Source organism: Rattus norvegicus, chromosome 2 (assembly GCF_036323735.1).
Source record: "Rattus norvegicus strain BN/NHsdMcwi chromosome 2, GRCr8, whole genome shotgun sequence".
NCBI lineage: Eukaryota > Metazoa > Chordata > Mammalia > Rodentia > Muridae > Rattus > Rattus norvegicus.
In genome coordinates, this window is record NC_086020.1 from 208765550 (window position 1) to 208791542 (window position 25993).

At 38.9% G+C, this 25993-nt stretch overlaps 2 long non-coding RNA genes across 4 annotated transcripts in view; one reads left to right on the plus strand and one right to left on the minus strand.

Annotated features, from left to right (window-relative positions):
- The window catches only part of LOC120100928 (uncharacterized), a 28995-nt gene extending 3050 nt beyond the window's left edge, over window positions 1–25945 (minus strand). The window contains exons 1-5 of one of the 2 annotated variants that reach the window (XR_005501236.2): window positions 25828–25945; window positions 17988–18153; window positions 14340–14510; window positions 6539–13467; window positions 2431–2832 (exon numbers count right to left, since the gene is read on the minus strand). This is a non-coding gene — a long non-coding RNA (uncharacterized LOC120100928). Of the gene's footprint in view, window positions 1–2430; window positions 2833–6538; window positions 14511–17987; window positions 18154–25827 lie in introns of those variants that run through there. The other variant, XR_010064394.1, reaches the window with a different exon arrangement.
- Window positions 438–25829, plus strand: LOC120100927 (uncharacterized). 2 transcript variants are annotated; one of them, XR_005501233.2, is made up of 8 exons: window positions 438–2611; window positions 7964–8065; window positions 9186–9352; window positions 11675–13538; window positions 17110–17208; window positions 20642–22679; window positions 23749–23775; window positions 25586–25829. It is a non-coding gene; the product is annotated as an uncharacterized LOC120100927 (long non-coding RNA). The 2 variants fall into 2 exon arrangements; XR_005501234.2 differs by lacking the exons at window positions 11675–13538; window positions 23749–23775.
- Window positions 25946–25993: the final 48 nt, after the last annotated feature.

Here is a 25993-nt window from a genome sequence, read left to right on the forward strand (position 1 = left end):
AGAATACAGCAAATACAGAGGCGAATGCCAGCAGCAAACCACTGAACTGAGAATAGGTCCCCCGTTGAAGGAATCAGAGAAAGAACTGGAAGAGCTTGAAGGTGCTCGAGACCCCAAAAGTACAACAATGTCAAGCAACCAGAGCTTCCAGGGACTAAGCCACTACCTAAAGACTATACATGGACTGACCCTGCACTCTGACCTCATAGGTAGCAATGAATATCCTAGTAAGAGCACCAGTGGAAGGGGAAGCCCTGGGTCCTGCTAAGACTGAACCCCCAGTGAACTAGACTATGCGGGGAGGGTGGCAATGGGGGGAGGTTTGGGAGGGGAACACCCACAAGGAAGGGGAGGGGGGAGGGTGATGTCTGTCCGGAAACCGGGAAAGGGAATAACACTTGAAATGTATATAAGAAATACTCAAGATAATAAAAAAAAATAAAATAAAATAAAAAAAAGAAGTATGGATATTATGTTGAGTGGTAGACACTGAGGTAGGGAGTGCTTTAACACACTACTCTTACTTGGACATGTTTTGATCCACTTGTTATAAAACGGATTATGTAACAATGTGTGCTAAGTTGTTATAATCCTACATACATCTCCTTCTAAAATCAGTCAAAGGCAAAACTGCACTTGTGATTTAACTCTTCCAATATTTGTATTTGGATCCATTCTGAAGCACTTGAGCGTGACTCTGAATTAGTTGGTAATTCTGTATACTAACAATGGAATTCCGCTGAATAGCGGAAGTTTGAAAATCTCATAATTACCTACCAGAGAAGGAAGTCTCAGCCCGCTGCCCTCAGCCTGGTTTCTGTGTGGCACCAGCTATTTGAAAACATTACTTCCTGGTAGCAGGGGAGCAGTCAATGGCAGGCAGAGCTTTTCCTCACTGTGTCTCTTTTCATGCCTAACATGTGTGCCTCAACTTCTCCATCACATCCCAAGCATGGTCAGGTGGCAAATCAGCATTTTTTCACAAGCTTCCAGGTGATATTTATGCAGTGTAAAGTTTGAGAATTGCTGCTGGAGAGGCTTGGGGAACAACTCTATCTGCTACAAAAAATATGCTTTGAGGTTGACGCATTATGAGCCCAGGTGGCCAGGTACAACAGAGAAGCGGGCAAGCAGGACAGTGTACTGCCAAGGATATCGACTTTTTGCCAACCTGACTTGAATTAGGCTCCTCTCCACTCCTTATGGGTCCTAATGCTTAAGAATAATAATTGACTTCCTGGATCCCCACTTGTACCTTCTGTAAAATGATGGGTTATTGTCCTTACAAATTTACTGAATGTATTAAAAGAAAATATGAGAATCTCAATTATCTTCAAGTCCAGGCTAGTATGTAGAACACAGTACCTGAGAAATCATAAGAGACAGCAGACATTATAGATCCCGGTGAACCAGAGCCTGGGAACTCTTCTTGGGGCATAGTAGTAAAAATGACTTTCAATAATAAATAACGTAAACTTCAAAATTCAAACAAAACTCATTCTCCTGGTCCACTGTCACACAGATCCAGGTCCATCCTTTGTCTTGAACAGCTAAAGTTGGACATCATTTTTAAAACAAGTGCCTTTAATACTAATGTCTGTTTCTAATCATAAGGATATGTTTCCACAAACTCATGATTCACATATCTAAACTAACTCAGTAGCCATATACATTTATCCCCTCAGTCTTGGAGAGCAAAGTTCAGGTACTCTGAGATCACTATTTGCAAATACAGTTCCACAAGGTTTTGACACTTCTGTCTATTATTCTGTTCATATAAGCCCTTCTAATGGAGTAACTCCGACAAATGAGGTCACATGAAGCCCTTTCTCTGTCCCTACTATGGCCTTAGTCTCTGATTTTCCTTAGTAGAAACTGAAAGGAATAAAGATTGAAAGAGTGTGTTTCTGTTAATAATGAAGGAAAAAAGATGTTTTACTACATGAAATAAACCTGTATTTTTTTAAGCTAGTGAACAACATAGCTTCACAGTCTGCAGTGAAGTGTTACTCTATTGAGATTGGATTTCCATACTTATAAAACAGACCCAGCAATCCCTTATGGTTATTTTGACGATTGAACGGATATAAAATGCTGTCATGCCCTGCTTGGTATTTAACGGGTTAACTTGTTCATTTGCTACACCTTAACAGCTATTTCTAACTGGGATGGGTTAGCACATCCTCACATCAGAGTTTGAGTAGGCCAGAGGTATTTAGGGCTAGGCCTGAGGTGTGAAGTTAAACACAACAATGATGCAATTTATTGACATAAAGGCCAGGAATAGAGTGCCCAGCCTTTAGGAATTCTGAGTCATAAAGCCCCGGATGGGGCAAGCCAAAACAAAATTCTTATAATTGACAGCAAATGATGACTAACTATTTAATACTGCCTTCTAAATACTTATCCTTATACTTAGAGATTGTCGCAGCTCTTAACCTTCATCAAAACAACATCTTACTGAGACTTAAAATGCAACGTCTGTATCTCTGTCTTACCTGGAAGGCTCAAGAGATGTCACTGAAGAGAGAGAGGGAACGCTGTAAGAGCAGTCGGTCAGGGAGGACTGTGATGAATCATTGTTTTCTGGACGTGAAAGGACCTCTCCTGTGTAAGTATAAAGTAGTTGCCTGGACAGGACCTGCTCTAGAACAAGCTGCTCAACAAGTCAGTATCGATGGGGAAGGAGCTTTGAGGCCCTGCCCCAAACTGAGGAGCTCCTGGCACTCTGGGATGGAGAGTTCATCTTTTCAAGGTGTAGTCACTGGCAAGTTTTTATGCTCTACCAGAGGACACTGTATCTGTGCACTTACTGGCAACTCTAACTGGACTCTGCAAGGATCAGAAGGAAGAAATAGTTATTGGAAGGAACCATTTTTAAATGGGGGGAGGGTAAGCAAAAGTGCATGTGATAAAAGTACATTGTATACCTCTATGAAATTATCAAAGAGTTTTAAAAGGTGGGACACTATAGTAAGAGTTCTGGTCCAGTTTGAGATCCTTCCGTAGGACGCTTCTGAGAGAAGTGACACTTTGTACCTTTTATACAGACTAGCAGACTCTCAGAGACCTTTTGCAAGTTCTACACATAGCTTGTACCAGAACCTGTACCTAGATTCACATTTTAATAGTAAAGTTCATATTTTACTCTTGTTCTCTATGTGGAACATATAGTATTGTTAATTGTTCTCTGTGTGGAATATATAGTATTGTTCATTGTTCCATTTCTACCCAGAATGCCTCTTATTTGTCACTCAGGTAGATTTACATGTAGCAATCATTATGTAACGTAGGAAGGTACTGACTAAATGTCCATGGTAGATGAATAGCAAGGATCATATAGACTCCCACCTTATGTCTATTTCCCAACTTCTCAATGGATAGAGAAATATGTTCAGAAATTCCCACAATCATCTTAACTTTTTCAAATTACTGGGAAAGTTTATGTTTAATTTAGTGTGCACTCATTGCCTATGCTGTACTATAATATAAGTACATATATATGTTATATGTATTATATACATATGTGTATATAGCAACATATGTGCATATAAAATCAGTATTTTTATAGAGGTTTTAAGAGTAATTCTTCAGCAAAAATAAGGTAGAGAAAAAGATTGACTGCATACAAGAAAATGTATCAAAACATTATTAACTTTGTAACTTCTGGAAATATTAATGAAACTGCATTAACACAAAATCTCTGTCTAATCCATTCACAAAACTATTTGACACTTTTAACAAAGCAAACATGTACCAATCTCTGAGGCAAGAAATCAGGTTTTTTTTCTCAGGATGAAAACAAATATATGTTCACAAAAACATAACAAGTTTAACATATCAGAATGTTTTAACAGTTTATCTCACAAGAGTCAAGTCACTATCCACAAACAGAAGTGTATTTATACAGTCAATGTATATTATATTACTTTCAAACCTAAGAGTACTATTAACTTCACCGACTAGTATCGATGAACTTTACAACCTTTATGCTGAATGGCAAGTATCGTGACACCGGGAGCACACAGTGTGGGATTCTAACATATGAAAGTCAGAGCAGAGAAGACCAGTATACGTGGATGGGGAAGAGAAGCTGACAGTTGGAAGTGGGAAGTGTTGTGGAACTCACTAGAATGACTTAGATGATGTGTGTTGTGATTGCAGTATTTCTGACATGGTAACACACATTTGCCAAAACACCTGAAGTAATCAGTTAAGACCCACAAATTGTCAAGACACTGAGGCAGGAGAATCATGAGTTCAAGGCCACCCTGGGCTTTGGAGTGAAAATGTCTTGAAAAAGAAAAGAAAAACAACAAAAAGATTTGTGCATTGTACTATGCTTCTCTCTTTTTCCTTTGTTTCAAAAGTAATTCCGGTAAAGAAAAATATCCTGTTTGTAAAGGAACTTGCATCTTTTTCTCGAATGTTAATAATAAATTTTGAAATGACAACCACATTTGCTTATAGATAGGAAGTGTGAGCAACTATAGTGGGGCTGAGCCTCAGGATTTGATAGTCAATCTTTTCCATTGAACCCTGCTTTCAGAATAGAAGCCATGCATTCATTTACATATCCATTCTTCCTGTATTGTTACAAATGGCTTATAACCTTTCCCCTCCCGAAAATTGCCATTTTCCCTGCAAATTGATAGGAGCATCTACTTAAAATTGGTACTGGCAATAATTTATGACTTCTAATAACTATTTCCAGAGAGCTACATGGTTATTTGTTAACTCTTTCTAGGTGTGGCAAACGGGAGCAACATACTAGATCCTGGTATTTGATTGATGCTCTGCAGATTGTCTTCATTAATCACACAGCTTGCTAGAATTACTATACTCAACCTGCTAACTTAACCACAACTTATGTATAGTAGCAAAGTTTACTTGCTTTCCTACTTGGGATCATAGATGATCTTGCGTGTGACCTAGGACGTCACCTACACTCACTTTGAGGAGAGGGTTGTGCTAATTTCCAGGACCATTCAATATATAGGCTCTGCTCCAAGCTTACCAAAAGCACTACAATCAGTTGTGCCAACTGTGTTGGTGTATTTATGGCTCTGTTCACCTACAATGATCTGTGGACCTCTCCACATGCAAGCTTCTAAACCTTGGCTCTCTCCCAACTGCTCTATTGATCGGAAATTTGGCCAGCAAGCAAAATCTTTTGTTTGTCTTTGGCATTATTTTTATTCTCTGGCTGCAGAGAGGGGCACACAGTTGGGTAGAGACTTCATAGAATCGAGAAGATGATTTCCTTTGGTAGGACTCCTGGGGACCCAAGACCTGATCTCTGGTCCTGTGAGCACAACTCAGACTTGAATTGTATTGAGGGCAGCAAAATCTTGCCTGGCCTCTGTCTGTCAAAGCAGGAGCCATTCTACAGTCAGAGAAAATTAAAACCCACATATGATTATGCACTCATTGATAACTGGATATTAGCTCTAAAGCTCAGAATACCCAAGATACAACCCAAAGACTACATGAAACTCAAGAAGAAGGGCAACCAAAGTATGGATGCTTCAGTTCTTCTTAAAAGGGAGAACAAAAATATTCATAGGAGGAAAGACAGAGGCAAAAGTTTGGAGCAAAAACTGACGGAAAGGCCATCCAGAGATTGCCCCATCTAGGGATCCAGCCCACACACATACAGCCACCAAAGCCAGACAATATTGTTGATGCCAAGAAGTGCATGCTGACAGGAACCCAATATAGCTGTTTCCTGAGAGGCTCTGCCAGAGCTTGACAAATACAGAAGCGGATGCTTGCATCCATCCATTGAACTGAGAACGGGGTTCCCAATGGAGAAGTTACAGAAAGGATTGAAAGAGCTGAAGGGGTTTGCAACCCCATAAGAACAAAAATATCAACCAACCAGAGCTCCCAGGAACTAAACCACAATCCATGGAGAGACCCATGGCCCTAGCCGCATATGTAGCAGAGGATGGCCTTGTTGACCACCAATGGGGATAAGCCCTTGGTCCTGCCAAGGTGGACCCCTCAATGTAAGAGAGTGTCAAGGTGGGGAGGCAAGAAGGGGTGGGTGGATGGGTGGGGGAACACCCTCATAGAAGAAGGGGGAAAGGGAATGGGATGGGAGATTTATGGACGGGAAACCAGGAAAGGGGATAGATAACATTTGAAATGTAAATAAAAATATATTCAATAAATAAAAAGAATGTTGAGACTCAGGGACGCCTTTTTCCAGTGATCTGCTGTGAAAGAGTAGACAGAGTTATAGAGGTAAAGTTCAGTGTGTATGAGTGTATGTTTGAGAGTGTGTCTGTGTGTGTGTGAGTGTGTGTGTGTGAGTGTGTGAGAGTGTGTGTGTGTGAGTGTGTGTATGAGAGAGAGAGAGAGAGAGAGAGAGAGAGTGTGTGTGTGTGTGTGTGTGTGATATTGTTTTAGAGTTAGGAATTTGGTTCTTGATTAGTTTAAGTTTGCCAATGTTTTAGGTTCTTCAAAATCCAAAATAGCATTCCTAAAACTAGTTCACTAGGCAAGATCTTATCTCAAAATGACAAAAACTTACCTTTAGAAATGGAATTCTGGGCTGCAGAGAGGGTTCAGCAGTTAAGCACACTGACTGCTCTTCAAGAGTTCCTGAGTTCAATTTCCATCAACCACATGGTGGCTCACAACCATCTGCCATGGAATCCAATGCCCTCTTCTGGCTTGTCTGAAGAGGGCAACTGTGTACTTACAAATATGAAATAAACAAATCTTAAGAAAGAAAGAAAGAAAGAAAGAAAGAAAGAAAGAAAGAAAGAAAGAAAGAAAGAAAGGAAGGAAGGCAGGCATGCATAAAGAAAGGCAGAAAGAAAGAAAGGCAGGAAGGAAGGAAGGAAGGAAGGAAGGAAGGAAGGAAGGAAGGAAGGAAGAAATGGAGTTCTGCAGAGTAATATTTGGGGACAACCCATATATAATATTCCTTTTCTGAAAATTTATATCAATGCATTTATAAAAACTATGTCCTTTTTCTGGAAAAATCACAAACTAATACTCTTTCCTTTCCTTTGGATGAGTATTTTCCAAGTTTCTTGAGTATGAAGCTTCACATAGCAAAGATTTTATGAAACAAAACTAAGTTTGGAATGTATTGCTCTTCCATGAAAACTTTCAAAGAAATATTGAATTACTGTCATATTAATGTTAATATCACAGTATCTTCGAGGAGCAGATAGTGAGGAATATGTTACTAGTATGTATGTGTTCCTGCATGTGTGTGCATGTTAAACAGACTAAACCTTTGTAAATATCCATTATCCTCTTCCGAATTTATACACTTGTAGCTGAGAGCAGATGCTAGACTAAAGATGACACTCGGATCTGTGTTTGGGTATGACCATGTGATTAGAGTATGAAGTACAGAGTGAGCAAAATGGAGGTGTATGACTTATAGTTGGTGAAGCTTGTCTAGAGAAAATGATGATAAGGCCCTAAGGTGGTGCAACAAAGAACAGGGAAGCAGAAATGTTCTGAATTGTATGTAGAGGATTTCCATCGGAGAACCTGGACAAATGCTCTGAGTTGTCAAGGAGTAAGAAATGAACTTGCACAGAGTTCCAGCTGACCCACACTTGAGGCATAGCCTGAATGCAAAGTAACCCATTGTGCTTTCAATAACTGCAGTATAATGTGAGTGTTGGATGGGATTCTAAATTGCACTGGCATGCTTAGCATATGGGTATCTATCAGAGGACAGTTAGAAAGAAAATGAGGTGTCCTGCCAACAGCAGCCAGAGACTGCTGGTGTCAGTAGGAAGATGGCCCATGTTATAAAATTCCAAACTTTGTACAAATCCAGTACTTGCAGGAATTGGAAAGATACACAAGTCAGTAATAAGCTTGGACCTCAAGGAGCAGAGACTGGAAAGCTGTGTGTCAGAGTTCATTTCTTAATTTGAAAAGCTATAACAATAAGAAGGTAAGAAGAGTTTACCTCTTTTGCAAGCAGGAATTACAGGGACCTGAGGACCTTCTTCATTGGATTAGAGAGACCACCACTTCTCATGGAAGATTTTGAGGAGCAAAGGCCTGTTTTACAAAGCCTATCCAAGTAAGATCAAGTCGATGCTTTGGTTTTTCATTCCCATGTTAAAAATCTATTAATTAATTTCAGAGCAAAGCCCCAATTACGATAGTAACAATCAGCAATTCCTTCTAATGGAGCAATATTGATTAGAAAAAGGTTTGTAAGTCAATATGTGTCTAATGAGAGTGAGGCATGGGGTGGATGTGTGGAAAATACAAGGAGATACATCAAAGTATTAAACATTGGGTTGAAAACAAAATAATTTTTGAATATTTACATTTACATCTGAGAAACTCATTTAACTGAATATCTATCAGCATAGAGCAAAAACGAATTTACAATATAATGACCAATGATTTTCCCATTCCTGTGTATACCTGTGGTAATGGTTCATGTACAAGGTGGGTACCTACTTGAGGAAGCCAAAGGACAACTCAAGTGCCATTTTGGGCTCTAACCTTTTGTTGTTGTTGTTGTTGTTGTTGCTGCTGCTGCTGCTGCTGCTGCTGCTGCTGCTGCTGCTGTTGCTTGTTTTGACTGAGACAATCTTTCTAGAACTAGATAAGTAGACTAGAAGTACGGGCGAGTAGGCCTGTCACCTTTAGGGATCTGTTTGTCTCAATTTCTCCAGTTCTTTGATTCTAATCACATATCATAATGGTGGCCTTTTAAAACTGTGAGTTTTAGGAATGAACTAAGGCCTTTGTGTTTGTAAGACAAGCTGTGGAGAGACCACCTTATGTCCTGTGTGTATGTATCATTTGTCAACAAAATACCTGTGGCCTATAGGAAAAGGTAGAATGGAAAGTGGAACAGCCAGTAGTCAGAAAGGATTCTGAGACAGAGCCTAGCCCAGATGGATGTGCCCCCAAAGGATTTGGAACCCCAAGGAGGATACATGCAACCGAAGCAGAGGTAACCTGGTAACCTGCCACATGACAGAACTTATAACAGAATTAACGGGATATTGATTCAGGGGCTAGTCCAAGAATATACCAAATCTTATGGCTGAGGTGTTTGTAAATAAATTTTTAGTCTCAGATTTGTTATTCTGGGAGCTTGGGGATGGAAGGCAAAACTAGGCTCTTAGAACAAGCACAAAAGTGAGTGACCTATCCTCCAACCTCAACTTCTCAACTTCTAGAGCAAGCCATGAACACTTACTCCAAGCATGCCATATATGGAGAATGATGAGGCAGGACAACCCAGGAGGAAGAAGTGGAGACTGCAGAGAAAACTGACAACCAGGCTTCCTGTTCTTTAGACTCATGGCTCGCTTAGATGAGAGACTTAAATCCATCCCAGGCTTTGGTAAGCATTGTGCTACTTCTTAAGAGCACTTTTCTATTTTTCCTGTATTTAGACTTGCAATGAGGTAAGATGTGTGTGGTAACGTGGACCTTTGGGAGTTAATGTGACTTGTTTTGACCAGTGAAGTAAACACGGATAGGACTCATGGGGTCATGCCTGAGAGGAGAACTGCCTCAACCTTTGCCTGGCTCTTGTTTGCTCCTGACTGGCTGGCAATAATGATAGTGCAGAGGTAAAGGTAACCTTAGCTCTCATCCTTTCATAATGATACCTTAGAAGCTTGCCGTGTGCATGAAGACTAAAGGCTAAAGTACTGCTGTTTTCTGCCAATGCAATGTGGGTATTGTTACAAAAACGCAGGTCAATGAATTTAACTTCTATCCAAAGTGAAGACAGAGTTACAAAGATGCCTGTGAAATATCAGGTTCAGACACAGGAAGAATGCAAATGCTGTGCTAGGTAGTAATTTTTTAACCATCGGTTGTGACTGCATTGTTTGTAGGCGAAAAAATAATATAATGGGGTTTGCCCTCACTTTTGTTCTAGAAAAGATTAGAAATACCTTATAGTAAAATTAGGTGTGTGTGGGTGAGTGTAACAGAGAACAGAAGAGAGGTGAATGTCAAATGTATTTCTTCGTATAACTTGCTATCAACATTTTGAAAGCAACTGGCTTAATTGGAACATTTCACTGATGTATTTTCCTGTAAGTAGTCAATCCCAAAGGGTTTGTGGCATGGGGACATCAAAGGGTCACATTCTCAAACTTTTCTGCTCAAACACTTGTTCTTAGAGTTTGGTGAAGAATTTATTAATTTTTTAATTGGGTTAAGATGAAATTGATAAACCAATTCAGGTGATATATAGAAAGCTGTGTCAAATAGCAACCAAGGAGAAGGACAGAATTAGCATAAACCATGCATGTTTTAAAACCCAGGGTAAAGTTAGTGACTCCCATGAGCTACTGAGCTTGATGCTGTGACAGAAAATATTATAAAATGATAATATGTTATATCTCTGAAAACTTAAGAGGGGGAAAGATAAGATTTTTGTCATTAAGTCATGCCAGATGAATACATTATCTTTAATAGTATTCTTAGATATTGGTTTGGAGTTATGTTAAAGACAATGCCAAGATTTCAAAAAGACCTTTGACAGAAAATTTTTCTACTGTCAAAATGAAAAAGATATGGCTGAGTTATTTATTACTAGCTACATTTTTTTAATAATGACCACCTCTGAAAGCTGTTTTTAATCCCTTTAATCTAGAGGAAAAACCCAATAATTTCCTTATTTTCTACTTGAATGCATGATTTTGTTTTTCTTTTGTTTTTGTGAGACATAAAATTTAAGTATATTAGAAATCAAAAATATTATAGAGTAATTAAAATGCCTTTGGGAGAATAAGATTTAGGGCCAAACATGAAATCTGAAGTTCAAAAAATATAACATCAGCAGCTAGCATCTTCAGACATGGAGAAACTCAATCGTTGACAGCTTCATAGATACCTGGATCTACCTATGCTCTAACAGGAACAAGTGATCAGAGAAAATGTCTTTCATATCATTTTGAGAAAACAGAAATTCTGTTATTTAAGTGCCCTTTTTTTGCTATTAGATTAATGAAGAGACATTTTGAATAATAGAAAATGTATATATTTAAGATAAAAAATATAGTAAGAATCTGTTACAGATTCTATTCTGTCTGTCTTTCTATCAGATCAATTTACATCAAAATTGTGAGAGTATTTGATGTACTTTTGAATTGAGGCAATAACTAGACAATATAGTTCCAAATTCGGAATATCTTCCATGCTTGACCTGAAATGTTGGTCAAGAGACGGTAACAAATAATTGTAGAGTATTTGGATTTACAGAGTATATTAAGACATTGGAAAACCAAGGATCAAAGGAAGTGATAATATGCTAATAATATTTCTTCATCTGAAAACCAGAGGTAAATAAATAGAACCAAGACCACAATAGCTCTCTTAAAACATTTTAACCTTTGGCATTAAAAAAAAGAGTTTCTCATTGTGTCTGAGTCAAGAGAACATGTTTAATGAGTAGCAGATTTCAACCTCAATAGGAACTGTAATTCTCTAATAAATATTATTATCTGAGAAATAACTGATGAGTAGGATCCTTTACCATGCAAATATAATTTAGCACTATTGTTGTTTTCTGCAGGATGCATCATAAAATACAAAAGATTTCATAGAATTTAATGTGTACATAATTAAAATTTTTACTGCTAAGGTTTAAGCATTTCAGGTTTGAAATATAAGATTTCATAATATTCTTCCACTTATGTTCATGCAGGCAACCATCACTAAATACAATGGGTCACATACAAAAAATAAAGGTATGAAAGCTGGAGGAAAATTTGAGAAGAAGGAATTTGATAGGTATATAAATTTGATAGGTATATAAGAGTGGATAAATTGGGGGACGTTTTGTCAAAAATGTATTTATAATTGGTAAATCAATGAGTACATGCATGAAGTGTAATAAATGAATATATATGGCTTTTTAAAGTGTAATAAATGAGAATGAAGAGGCAAAGTGATGTGATGCACTTACTCATATCTGTTCAACTCCCTTGGAGCTCACTGCCCTTGCTGCCTGATTAGCTTGTGAGCATCTCAGTAAAAGTCTTCGAACTTCTTTACTTCAGGGTTTGTCTGGAGCTGGTGAATTGGGACAGGCTTTAAGGAGGTGGGTCTTGACTCTAGACTGATGCTATGAGGAAACTGGTAATTCTGTAATCTCTACTTTGTTGAGTCCTTTCTTGAGGGGGAAAGGATGAAATAGGGCTTCCTGGTTTGTTTTGTAGCAAAGCCACCACTCTCAGAGCCAGGAGATACATATAGTTTAACTATTCATTCCTGTAGCAGGGACGCTGAGTTTATTTTGTCAGTGCTCACATGTGACTATGCCACTGTCCCTCGTCTGTTGCTTTGGAAACAGTGTCTTACTAGACAGCTTAGGCTGACCTTGAGGATTTCCTGCCTGAGTGTACCAGGTTCTGGAATTACGGGGATGTCCTCCCACTTCTAACAAGATCTTCTGCTTTGTTTCTTCTTTGTTTTTTTCTTGATTCATGGCAATCACAGGATGCTTTGATACTTGTTCTTTGTACAGTTGTTTGTGTTTAAGAAGAATAGGTTTTTCTTCATTGAAAACAGATATGTACATACAACATATCCTGAGTTTGGTTTGCTCTCTACATGATCCTCCTTCCAGATCCTCCCTGACTCCCCATTAGCACAAATTCACACCCTTTCTCTTTCTCTCTCATTAGAATATAAACACACATCTAATAAAACAGTAGCATGAAATAAAAGAAAATAAAGCAAGAACAGAATTAGCTGTGAGTTTCAGGATATGGTTTTCCCTATCCGTTTGCTGTCTACAATGGCATGTCCTCTGTGCCTCTAGTTGCTACTGGACTCAGGTCTTTTTCCAAATTCCATAGACAAACTGTTCTCTAGTAAAATTTTCATGAGCAGAGACATATTTTTCTTTCTCTGTATATCCCAAAAAGGAGTCTAATGTTTCAGAGTGAACATTCATAGAACTAGTGGATAGAACGTGTGCTACCTGAGGTATATTTTGCTATGTTGAAATGATCTAAAGGCAATGGCCACATATCGCTAACTTCTCCTACTGAATTAAAAATAAATTCATTAGGGTGGACAGAAATTAAGACAAAGTTCACAGTCTGAAATGTTTCTCATGTGTCAAAATATTTTGTCAAAAATAAACATTAGCCAAGGTTGGAGAACCGATTTGATTTTTGTATCAAATCCAATCTTTCCCCCAGACATACCTGCCAAAGCATGAATGAAGCAAGCATACAGGATGTTGCAAATGTTAACACAGAAACTGAGTAATCACACTTGTAGTAGCTCAGCTGGTATGTGCTTCCATTCTTCCGTGAAGAATCCTCTCCAGTGAGCTGTCTGAGGTGCTGGACCCTCTATATCCTTAATGCATACCCAACAACATGCATAGGAAGGGAACCCCGGGTGGACTTTCAGGTGTTACACGTAACACTTACCACTCATGATTTGAAACCTCTTTTACATTGTTTTCCTAGTCTCCGGAAGTCCCTGAAAACGATAAGTGAATGGCACAGGTGTTTCTACTGATTGGCATCATGGGAGGTCCTCCTTGGTGACAGGTGAATGTCCTCAGAGTTGCCTAGGTTCTTTCCCTTCAGTGTTAGCTTAGTAGGTTGCTACCTGCTGCTAGGAAGCTCAAGTTTGGACTATATCCTTTATAAATTAGTAAACTGTGTTGAGAGGTCAAAAGCCAAATTTTAATATCTGTATGGAGGCCAGAATGAGGGGTGAGAGAGCATACTCTTAGTCCAAACCAACCCCTTCCTTGGAAAATTCCATGTAGCGTTTTCTGGTTAAAGGGAGTTGAAGGCATTGAGGATTACTGACTGAGTGGGAAGCCACAGAGACAATGAAATAAACTTTCTCTTGACTAGAGGGGAAAGTTCACCTTTGTTTAATTCTAGTTCAGGATTTTTGAATTTTTTGAGTCCAGACACATAGGACAATTGTTGGGGCAAAACAGTCATCAGTTCTTTTCTGATACACACACACACACACACACACACACACACACACACAACCATAACTGAAAATTTGAAGGTGTAGTGAAAGTATAAATACATACACATGAACACACAACACAATTCTGTGAGATTATAATATAATCATATTATTTGTCCCTTTCTTTCTTTCTCCAAACCCTCCACATGGCTTCAGTCCCTCCTCAAGTTCAGTCTTTTTCTTTAGTTGCTGTTATACATACACATATGTACACACATACACACGTATACACACACACATACACACACACTCACAAACACTTAATGCAATATGACCTGCTCAGTTCCTATCGTTTTCCATATATGTACGTTTTCAAAGCTGACCATTTGGTATTGCATAACCAACCCACATGCTCTTACCTGGGAGGAGACGATTTCTCTTCCTCTCAGCATTTCTACGTTGCTCATTAGTCTTTGTGGATGATTGAGGCCTCCTGGGAGTTCTCCTGTCCACATGAACATGCCTTGCTCTCCTTCACACTCAGCTCATGTTTAGGTAGTCGTGTTAGTGAGCCTTTATGGATGCAGCTTCTGACATTGATAGGAGACACCTACTTACAGCCATATCCCTGTTCTTCCGGATCTTACTCCTGCTACTCCCTCTTCTGTAATGGTGCCCGTGCTTTTGGTGCAGGAGTTTATGCTGTAGTTGCACCAGCCATGGTGCCCATGAATCACAACAATAAGCAGCTTGCTTCTAAAACCCTAAACATGCAGCACTGACACAGACCTTCTCAGGAACCAACATCTCTCCAAACAGAACTTACGGCCTGTTCAACAAGAGGAAAATCATACCTGCTATTGAAGCCTAGCTGCTGCCTAGGCCCAGGGATAGTGAATTCATGGGTCTTGGAGGAGAACCCACTACCTATGGTTTTCTGAACAAGCGTAATCTAACTATATTTTAAGAAGTGCCTTTACATCCACAAATAGCTATAGTTCTCATCCCTTATCAAGAATATTTTTGCAACAGAGGATCTTTGTAGAAAACCACGGCTTATCAAAATGCAGAGTTGTGGAGGCCAGGATTTTTTTTTCTCTTTTCAAAAAATGGAGTTGTTGCTGTAGATGTTTTTTCCTGCTGTGAAGACGAAGTCTTAGCCCAGTAAAGCCCAATAGTCCCTCCAAGATTCTCTTCAAGTAGGTGCCAGATACCAGGTGGGGTAGTTAGCCTTGGGCAGCTTTCTGTCAGAGAGACAGCAGGCCATTCATGGAATTGGCCTCTCTTTTGTCTGCCTGATTGCTATCTTGTGGGAGTTAATGATAAAGGTTTGCATTTTGGATTTCGCTGCAATGGCTCCTGTTTCATCTGAGCATGGTCTCAGCCCTCTGGAAACTTCGGAGTCATTTAAATATTTTATCATATTGTTCTCTACTCAGTGTTCTCAGCCTTTACTTCAGAGTCTACTGACATCTTTTTGGTATACCGGCTGGCATTCACCTCATGAGAGGCAGTAGGGATATTAGTGTCCCAGCCATACCACGGATTCCAGATCAGTTTGAAAAGGCAGGGCCAGAATATTTTCCTCATACTCAACATATTGTGTAGCACTTGTTGAAGTGAGTATGCCTGCCTGCTTTACTGGCCTCACTGAGCCTCTGTTTACGGTGGAAGGGATCTCACCCTACCCACCCTCTCTCCCCATAGTCTGCTCAGCATCAAAGGACAAGTCCACTTCTATGCCTAGCCTACTTTTCATTCTTTACTTTTTAAAGTACAAGTTGCTTAATAGAAGGACTTCATCATTAATATATGTATATAATGGGTTCCATTATTAATATATGTATATAATGTATTTCCATGGTGTTTGCCTACCCTCGTATGTATTTCTTCAATCTCCATCCCATCATTGTTGGAGTAATCATTCTATCTTGTCTGCTTTCTACTTCTGCAATGTTTATCTATCCATAACCCAGTGGGCTTCACTAGGTAGGGTTGATCACAGGAGGAAGAATAAGGAAGTTACTTACAGGAGCATTGACCAGTGGCTACACTACTGAAGAAAATGTTTCTCCCTCCCCTGACAACCATTGACTGCCTTTAGTTACTTGAGGACATATGGGGCCTCAAACGTTCCTTCTTGCTCCATGAGGTGAATTGATCAGGGCAGCCCTGTATAGGTCAAATGCTAGTGATCACAGCTTCTGTCAGTTCAAGAATGCAATGGCCACGTAGTCCCACTAGACAGTGTTCCACAATGTACTATCCCTTTCTCCAACTCCTACATTTTTGCCCCTTGTTCTAAAATGTTCCCTGTGTGTTGGAGGGGGTGACATCAGTGTCCCCTTCATGGACATCCAATATTCACTTCGCTTAGTTTTTCTTCATATCAGGAAGTCCTTTTTTTTTTTTTAAGATTCAATACTATAGATATGTGCTGTGGAAGTGAGGAAAGTACAATAAGTTACTTCCCTAGAGATTTTACTTTTATATCTATTCTTTCTATTGGGAAAAATGATCTCAAAAATGAGTATTTGTTTTACTTGATTTTCATGGAGAGATATGAAAAGTTGTCTATTTACCCTAGAGAGGGTAGTAATAACAATTTTAAGAAATGCGGTTTTATCATAGTGGCAGGAACATGGCTGAGGGCTTGCTCATGAAAACATGGATAAATCAAAGACAGCTAAATCACTCAGAAGCACACTCCTAGCATGGTTAAGAACCCATGAAAGGTACATCCCTGGAGTTCTCTTTCCAGCTTGTTGTACCTCCCCTGGTTGGAGACTCTTATGCCCAAACAAGGACAGCTGTTGGAATACATGAGGCATACAGGTATCTGTGGGGCTTGTAGGTTTTATTTGCCTGCTGAGCCTTGCACATGTCTTTTACCCTCTGATGTTTGTGACCATTTTTCATTTTTGAGTCCCGTGTGCCTCCCTTTAGCATAGAATGGCTAATTCAGGAATAACGGCCATGCAATGCAGGAGTTTAGAAAGCACAGTTAGAAAATAAATGAAAATGTGTTTTTTCTTACATTTGCAAAGTTACTATGTGATATTCGAAACAGAACCATTTAGTTGTTAAATCACTGACTATATACTTGGCACTGGGCCTTTTACATAATACTTATCAAATCCTTATAATGAACTGGAGAGTTATTGATTTTTCCTTTTTTTTTTCCACAAGAAAGCTGGGATCTATGGAATGATGTGACTTATTCAAAGTCACACAATTAATGGGTAGGTGGATCTGCAGAACTCTTTTGCTGGATTTGTAACAACAAAGGTATGTTATTAATCATTATACTCTTTTGCTATTACATCTCTCAAAGGACATCCATTTATTCAGAATTTGTAAGAATGCACATATCCAAAGTTGGCACAACATAACATCTTTGCAGATGGTGACCTAGAATTTGTTAATATGTTCATCCATGCTAAGACAATAATGAGTGTATGGAGGGATCTATCAAGGGTGTGGGAACATTTTTCAGGGCATCTGGGTCCCATCAGCATCAAATCATTTAACAGAGTGCAAACAATTTAACACTGAGAGCCTCTCAATTATCTCCTTGCAAAGAAATAAATGATAAAGGATGAATCTTCACCCTGTGAGCAAGTGAGGCACACTTCCACACTGCCTTCCCCAATTTGACATCGCTAAGCCATGAAGGTTCAAAAAGTGCACACAAACTTTAATGTATACTTGTCAAAATTTTTATAAAGATGTCAAAACTATGGGTACTTCCAAAAAACTAGCAAAAATGCCATGGCCGACAAGTGGGCTTATTCAAAAAATTGTTCTACTGAAGCTTATTACAGGTATCTGCCACCTGCCTCTGGCTCTTTCTCTCTTTGTTTCTTGTGAATATTCTTGTAACTTTAGAGGGATAAGATTTAGAAATTAAACATATCTGCATACGTGTGTGTGTGTGTGTGTGTGTGTGTGTGTAGTTGATTCTCTCTATTACCGCCCTGCAAAATAATGATCGCAACAATCACCACTATTCTCCTAAAAAGGAAGGAGCGTGAGTTTAACAGCAGTCACCAGCGAGCATTCTTTACCTCTTTTCAGCTGCTTCTTCTGCAAATGCTATGGCCACCGCTGCTTGTTACTTTTGTAGTATTTTTGACCCCGAAATAAGTTCACCAACATAAAAATCACTGATCCAAAAAAAGTCACGGGCTGTGACATATCATTTCTTGTACAGTCTTTCCGGCCACGTTTGTTCTAACAAATACACACATTTTGAATTCCAGTTACTACTGTTATAATCTTTTAATTTCGTTTTAAGTTCCCTCTTACTTTATTTCCCTCTGCTTCATCTATCCTACAGCTGCCTCTCTCTTCCTTTCAGGTGCCTTGGTGGGAATACTTGAAAATTATTCTATGGCCCAATACAGACATTTTCTCTTGAGGCAGCTATCTCTTGCTTAAAAAAGACCAGAGAGAGAGAGAGAGAGAGAGAGAGAGAGAGAGAGAGATCACCTGCACCCCCAAATCCCAAAGCAAGCCGGAGGAAACAAGGCAGGAAACAGCATCCCTCCATGTTGCACCAGTCCTAGAATCTGCCATTCTTCCGATATTCTGACTCCATTTCTTGGGCAACCGAACTAGATAATAAAATTTGGAAATCAGATAAATTTGCTACTTGTAGGCCTTTTGCTTTCAGGCCTTTTAGCTGAAGAAGCGAGGAGATGTAATTTTGTATGTTAAGCCACGTGTATACACATCCCGATAAATCTTGCTATACCAAACTCTCTGTACCTATAAGCTCATGAATTTATACATATTCATACACATATTACTGACTCTTAACAAGCATCCACTTTTATATAACATTGTTCCATTCCCTACACTGCAATGGGATTAATCTGTTTTCCGCTACTCTAATGAAATACTTGAGGTAAGCTGATGTCAGAAATCCAAAAGGCTTGTTCATTCACAGTGTCAGACATCCAAGAGCAAGGCCTGGGCATTGACTCAGCTGTGACTGGGACTCATGGCAGATGGTGACAGGCATCACCCATCTAGAAGGGATGGATTCAGTCTGTAGAAGGAAACCAGAGAGGCTGAAGTTCTCATAATGCCCTTGGGGGACACAGAGGCACTGAACTACCTGTTAAAGACTCTGCCGTCTCGCACCACGAGACGCTGTGTCAAGAGGAAGCAAGTTGCTTACTCAAAAAATTCTGGGTCAAACAAAGTAATCGTAGTGTTAGTATTTTATAGCAGTAAATTCTCCTTTTGTGGTTTTACCCGGGTGACAGTGTTGCCATTCAGTCAACAGTCATAGGAGTCGCTCATGGAGAGAAGCCCATCAGCCTCTGGGAGACTAGCTGTACTGGAAAAATCAACTATGGAAGTTATTGCCCCAGAAGTTTAGAAAGTAATAGAGATATTTTGTTCCATTACATGTAGGAGGAGAGAACATGGCATACACATTTTATACACTCTTTGTATGATTATTATTTAAAATGCAGTGGAAGAAATCTCCCAGTAGCTGATAATGGTTTAAGATAAAATGTTCTTTGTAAAGCAATTTCCACTATTTTCCATCTACACAAATTTAATGTATTCAGTTGTTTAATACAGCCGACTTTATATTCACTTAAATGCAGTGTTATAGTTTATAGCATTTTCTTCCTACAGGAAATCGACTCTATGAATCAGAATCTAAAATCCTAAATCAAAAGAAAACAAATGTAGCACTTTGTATAAAAATAGTGTGGAATAGTAAATCAATTGAGTTATTTAATTTGATCAACTAAATTATTGAAAGAAATCAACAGATTATTTGATATAAATGGCTGGTCAATACACTTAAAACATATGTCCAGACCTCCCCATTGAATATTTTCCTTTTGTTAAGCTCTTACTACTCAACAAAATGAAAGGTGATATCACTTGTGAAACTTGATAACTAATTCTCTTATGATTTGATCTCCAGCCTTTGTGCATTTCCAGAACATCTTATCTTACCTCTCTTACAGTACCTATAGTAGTAAGACTTACCTTGTTGAGTCCCATCTGAGTAACAGGCACAGCCATTGACGTGTGCCATCTGAATTAACCTTCAGCAAATCTCTGAGGCTGTTTCATTGGGGGTGAAGTTTTGTTTTGTTTGTTTAACAAATGAAGATGTTGAGACTCAGAAAGGTAATTAGTTTGCCCCCAGTGAGCTCCTTAATAAGTAACAAAGACAGAAAAGATATGACTGGAGAGACCAGAGGGGATCCCTGGACAGTATTTAGCCTCACAACAACGAAGAGAGAATTAAAGCAGGAAGATGTAGCTGGGAAAACCGAGGGAGAAAAACCAGAATAGAGAGAATGAAAGCCAGCATGGTATAATCTCAGTCCTCTCTGTGTGGCTGAATTTAAAGTGTATTATTTAAGTCTCTATAAGGAAGTTGGATCCAAATTCCGATCAGTTTATCAGTTTATAGGAAGCTGCAGGCAAGCAGTTCCAGTCTCAATCAGAAAGAAAACAACTGAATTTTGAAATTCTCACTTCTTGTGACCCTGATCAACACTGCATGGCACTTTTTAAAAAGCTGCCTGGTTCGATGGTGACCAAGAATTCAAATATCTATTTTCCCTCAGTTTTAAGGAAGCTATACAGTTTATTGTTAATTTTCTAGTCATTCATATTTGTTTTATGTCAAATGCCTTTGCATCTTTGAGCAGAATATTAATTTCTCAGTACTATTTTACAGAGCAAAATGGATGACTCTTTTTGCCTGATGATTCCACACTACCTCCTGATTTCTCCTGCTAGAAAGGGCTTGATTTCACGACTATTCTGTTACCACATTGTCTCCAGCTCACAGAGACAAAGAAAGGTGTCAGGGCCTACCTCATGGCACTGAATAAATAGAAAAACATTCATTGTCATATGAACAAGCAAAGTGAGCCAACAATTTATAAACATGAAAATGTAGCCTCGTTCCAGTGTTCCTTATGCAGCTAACAGAAGATGTGCGGATATTGCTTACAGTCTAGGAAGCGCCATATAACTGTAAGTTACAATGGTCTTTCTTACAAAGCTAGGTTCTTAGTCAACTGTGTAGCATTTGAGCAATTCATTAGGCACTGGTATTTTACCTGGCAGAGGAAACAACAGAAGCAAGATAAATTAATTTTTTCTCAGAAACCAAGATTTCAAAGATGAGTGTGGCGTATGGTGTACACCAGTGTCCTTTGGGTTCAACATGTCTCTGCAACACAGAAACTGGAGCAGTTGTGATTGCATTCCTGGAACTCACAAAAGAGCTGAGGTAGTAGGAGAAATCCAGCCACCATTCTCTCTTGTCCAACCCCAACTCATGTAATCCATACCCAGCTGCAGGGCATCTGGGTCAGTACTAGGTTATAAACAAATAAAAACGCACCGGAAGCTGTCACAGGGCTGCTAACTTGGGGAACACTACTTTACTTTTGAGGAGTATATTTTAGAAATTGGAAAATTCCTTTGGTACGTTTTGTTAAACCAGTATTTGAGTTTTGTCTTTTTAATGTCTAAATTGATATTCATCATAAAGAATGTTAAGATGACTTAAAATATTCATCCAATCTCACTGTGTGTGCTACTTTAAAGGTTTAATTTGATATTTGATGATGCAGAATAATTAGTTTCTGGCCATTTCGTGCCAGAAAGGTGAATTCTGTTAAAAACCTGCTCTCTAATTATTAAAGTCCCATTGCAGTGATTATTTTAGGTAATGTAAAGTTAATAAAAGCTATGATAGTTTTAACAACTTTTTGAAACAACCAACTTCTTAAAGGTTACCCCAATCAAAGTCTCCAAAAGCTGCCCAAATCAGCAGAGAAAACTTGACATACTTAGTGGCATTTGAAACTTAGATCAAAGAGACGAGTGGTCAGAGTTTGAATATGTTCCTTTATTTATGTAGTCACGTATAGGCATCTTTTTATTTGCAAGAATAAAATAGAATGTCTATATGTGCAAGTCATAAAGTGCATTCTAAACAAGCATATGTCAACAAAAATAGATTTAGAAAATAACACAGAATCTATTCTCTTTTTCCATTAAAATGTGGTTCCCCAGCAAAGAGGTAACTATGCAAGAAATGAGGAAAGAAAGGAGCTCAATAGAACATGTTTTTCCCTAAAATGTGCAAATAAAATAAAGACATGTAGTAGAATGATTCAATTTGTTATATAAAAGGATATTGAATGAGAATGTTTTTATAAGGTATATCAGGAATGCTGGGCACATAGATTGGGGCATGGGGTGCCAACATCTGAAGTCCTGGGTTTAAGTTTCAGCACCATCTATACTAGTGTGGAGGAGACACACAAGTGCATGGAAGGAAATAATTAGATTAGCAAAGGGTAAAATGTACATCAGTAATCAACAAACAGAGGCGCGAGTGAGTAATTATTCTTAATGTTTAATATTATGGATGAAGAAAGAGATAACTGAGAAGAATATATTGAGAAAAGAGTCTCCTGGGAGAGCTGGGATAGACACAGTCATGAAACAAAACATTGCAGACTAAACGGAAGGCTCTCGGAAGCGCTTGCACTCCTCTCTCATGGAAAACCTTAGAAGAATTGCTAAGACACCCTTGAAGGAAGTTTGAGGAAAAACTACAAGGCTAAACAAGACAAAGAATATAAATACGGACTGTGCACAAGTGCTTGCGTAGCATTCGCGAAGCCCTTGAGCTTGAGCACCAGGACTGCATAAAAGAGGTGTGATGGGAATGCAGGAGGCAGGCGGGGCAGAAGGTAAGGATCCTCCTTTGCCACAGACAAAAGTTGGATATCAGTCTGGGATGCAGGATATCCAGTCATGAAATAATAAAATAAAATAAAATAAAATAAAAATAGAAAAGGAACTATGAGCCCAGCTGAGGAGTTGAGACAAGTAATTTGCTCTTAAATCAGTTGAGAGCTGAGCATTACAAAGTTTTACTTTATAAAAACTCTGCGCATCCTTTAAATGTAATAAGAATTATGGTCTTTAGTCTATGTACACTTCACGGAGGAAGGGGCAGAGCTCGTGGGGCCCTACTCCTTCGTAAGAGATTCTTAGTTTATGGTAGCTGGGGAGAAAGTGTGTCAGTGGTGTAGCCCCTGGTGTTCCTGTGCTCAGGAAATAACTCTTCACCTGTATTCATTCAAGCCACCCATTGAACTCTGTGTTGCAGAGACAGGAAGCTAGTAGGGGACTTGTGAGGAAGGAGAAAGGTTTGAGCAAGAGAGGAAAGACGGGCTATCTATAGTAGAGGGCACTGAAGGGTAAAAATGGCATTATATACATGGATAAAAGTGTCAGTGACTTAAAGGGGGCACAGGAAAACAAATGCATGAAGTTTCTGAGGATGCTTTCTCCTATTATGATAGTAGAGTTTCAGACAGACTATGTGTCAGTCACAAGAAGCTACCAAACAAGGAATGTTCCAAGTAATACGAAGAGTCCCCAGGGCTTAGTCCCCACTCTGTCTCTGTAAAGTAAGTTAGAGAAGGAGCACTTCTCCAAGGGACAAGACTTCATATTGCTGCAGTCGTTGTCTGACTAAAATGGCTAACGCTGCATTCACTAATTTTTTTCTTTTTTGGCAAGAAGCAAAGGAGGTGGCTTTTTATTACAGAAAATGAGGAGGCTAGAAGTACTGTTTTAAAGGACTTTTATACAGCTTACTCTAAGTATCTCATATCATAAAATTCAAAACAATAAGCTATTAATAACCCATGTTTGCATAACCTTATAAATAAAGCAGTGTACTTTGAGAATCTTAAATCACAAAGGTTTTTTTTTCTTTTAATGTCTGTGTTTCTCCTTGTGTATGAACAGGTCTGCACTAGTCTGCATTAATTAAATGTAAGTAGATTTTCTGTGCCTGGATCATCATTAAGTCTGTGGTCCTGATTTAAATCTGCAGTAAAACATTTCTCCATTAAGACTTGTGCTTTTGTGTCATATTTCATATACTAGTTGTCTCTTAATTAAATCCATGATGGTCCACCAACACAGGCTATTAAAATCGCTATACTTTGCACTTGACATATTTATGAGACAGAGTCATAGGACTACGGTCTGATACTTGAACTGCTCACAGAGAAATGCTAATAAGGTTATGATGAAGGTAAATGAGAACCTTCTCTCCATTCTTTTCTCTCCTTTCTGAAGATTTATTTTTATAACTACAGTTCACATCTCTTTCTGATTTTCACAAGACTACCTGAAAGCTTTTTCATGGTAGGAAAATAAGAAATTAGCAGTCAACGGAACTCTTTCAGGGTGTTAATTTATAGCATCAGTTGTTCATAGAAAGGTTGAGGTGTCTCCCCTGAATCTTGCTCTCGTCGGAGCTACAATCTAGATGTATGCGCGCCCAGCCTTTAGGTGTTCTGAGAGCAGACAATTTACAAGGACTGGAAGGGGAAAATAGCCCTGAGCGAGAAGGCAGTTAACTGTAGATGGGGGTGAAAGGCAGTCCACGAATGCCAACCTCAGATATACTGGATTTCTATGGTGTTCACCAGGAAGAATGATGTCTCTGCCTGGGTGAGTTTCCAGAGAACTTATTAGAGCTTACGGTAGAAGGAGCGTTTATAGTTTATTTTGTTTGCTTTTAGTGGCCCACATGAGCTCTTTTTTAGTTTCTTTCTGAAATGTTTGTTTGCAACCTGGCGAGAAGGCATTTGAAAGGGGACAGATGCGCTTCAAGCATCGGGACGTTTTGAAGTAGAGAGGACAGATAAAACTAGCCCACGCTTTTTCAGGGCTCTAACACAGACAAGCATTTTTCTAATATGAATAGAGGGAAAGAGTTCATGGCCTTTAAACACATTATCTACTTCTTATTTCATTTGGTATATGCTCTGCACCTTTTCAAAATAAGACTTTGCAATGTGTCATTTGGCTCTGTATTTCTGTATTTTTAGGAGAGTTTTTTTTTTGTACTGCAAAGTGAAAGATGAATATAATATAGTTTTATTATAGTAGTGGTCTGTGCTGAACAATGCAAGAATAAAATAATTTCCAATGTCTCGTCAAGAATAGGAGCTCCAGTCAGTGCCACTAAACACATTGAATCTAATAAAATCACCCTCACGTACTCCTAACACTGGTAGTAATTAAAATAACTTGTTTCAAAAAAAATTTGGTCCTATACATGAATACTTATTGGCAATTATTTCTTAGTTCTTCAAACCAAAGATAACATAATTTGATTCTCACACAATTTTCTTGTAAATGCAGTTCGTATTGGGTTTTATATGCAGCTCAAGACCGTTAATTGCCGTTTTGAGCTTCTCAGTAAAACAGGGTTCAATATGTCGCTTTTCTCAAGCATGGAGCTAAGCTGGAGAAATGCTTGTCTTAGACTAATGAACCGTGAATAATTTACATCCCGAGTCCTAGTTTTCAGTATAAGTGGTCTGACTTTTTCTGAGACGAGTAAAGTCAGTCAACTTGTGCCATGCATCTCTGATTCGAGCCAGATACTGCCTTTCTTTGAGATGCTCCGGTCCCGGTTAGGCTTCCTTAAGGCTGCTTTTTCACTTGGTTCTATTTTCCCTTTGTCATTCTTGACAGTGTATTATAAAGAAAGGTTTTTTATTTTCCATATTTGGGAGAAAATATTATCTGACTGAAAATATTTTCTAAATCCCCTACCTCCTGGCAGGCTCACTCGATAACTTCCCGAATTTACGGTGGCCGAGCTGCTCTGTCAGGAAGAAAAAGGGCTTGTTTTGAGGTGTGAACGTTTCTCATCCCTGAACGAATTCCAAACAAGAGATGCGATTCCAGCAAGCTTCCAAGTGCTCACGCACAAACAAACTACAGGGAAGTGTTCAATACCGTGAATCAGCACCAGACAGGAAACACAGCATCCGCGTGTCACTCAGCGAAGGCGGTTTGTCTCACCTAGGAGCTTGATGAACATGTTCATTGTTCTTCCTACATTCGGTCAAGTTTCACATCTCCAGGAAGGTTGAGTTTTAGAGGGGCTTAAAACTGTAATAGAGAATATACGATGTAAAAGGAATTTTATAGGGACAATCTAAGTTTAGCCTTCCTTTGTGACATAGGA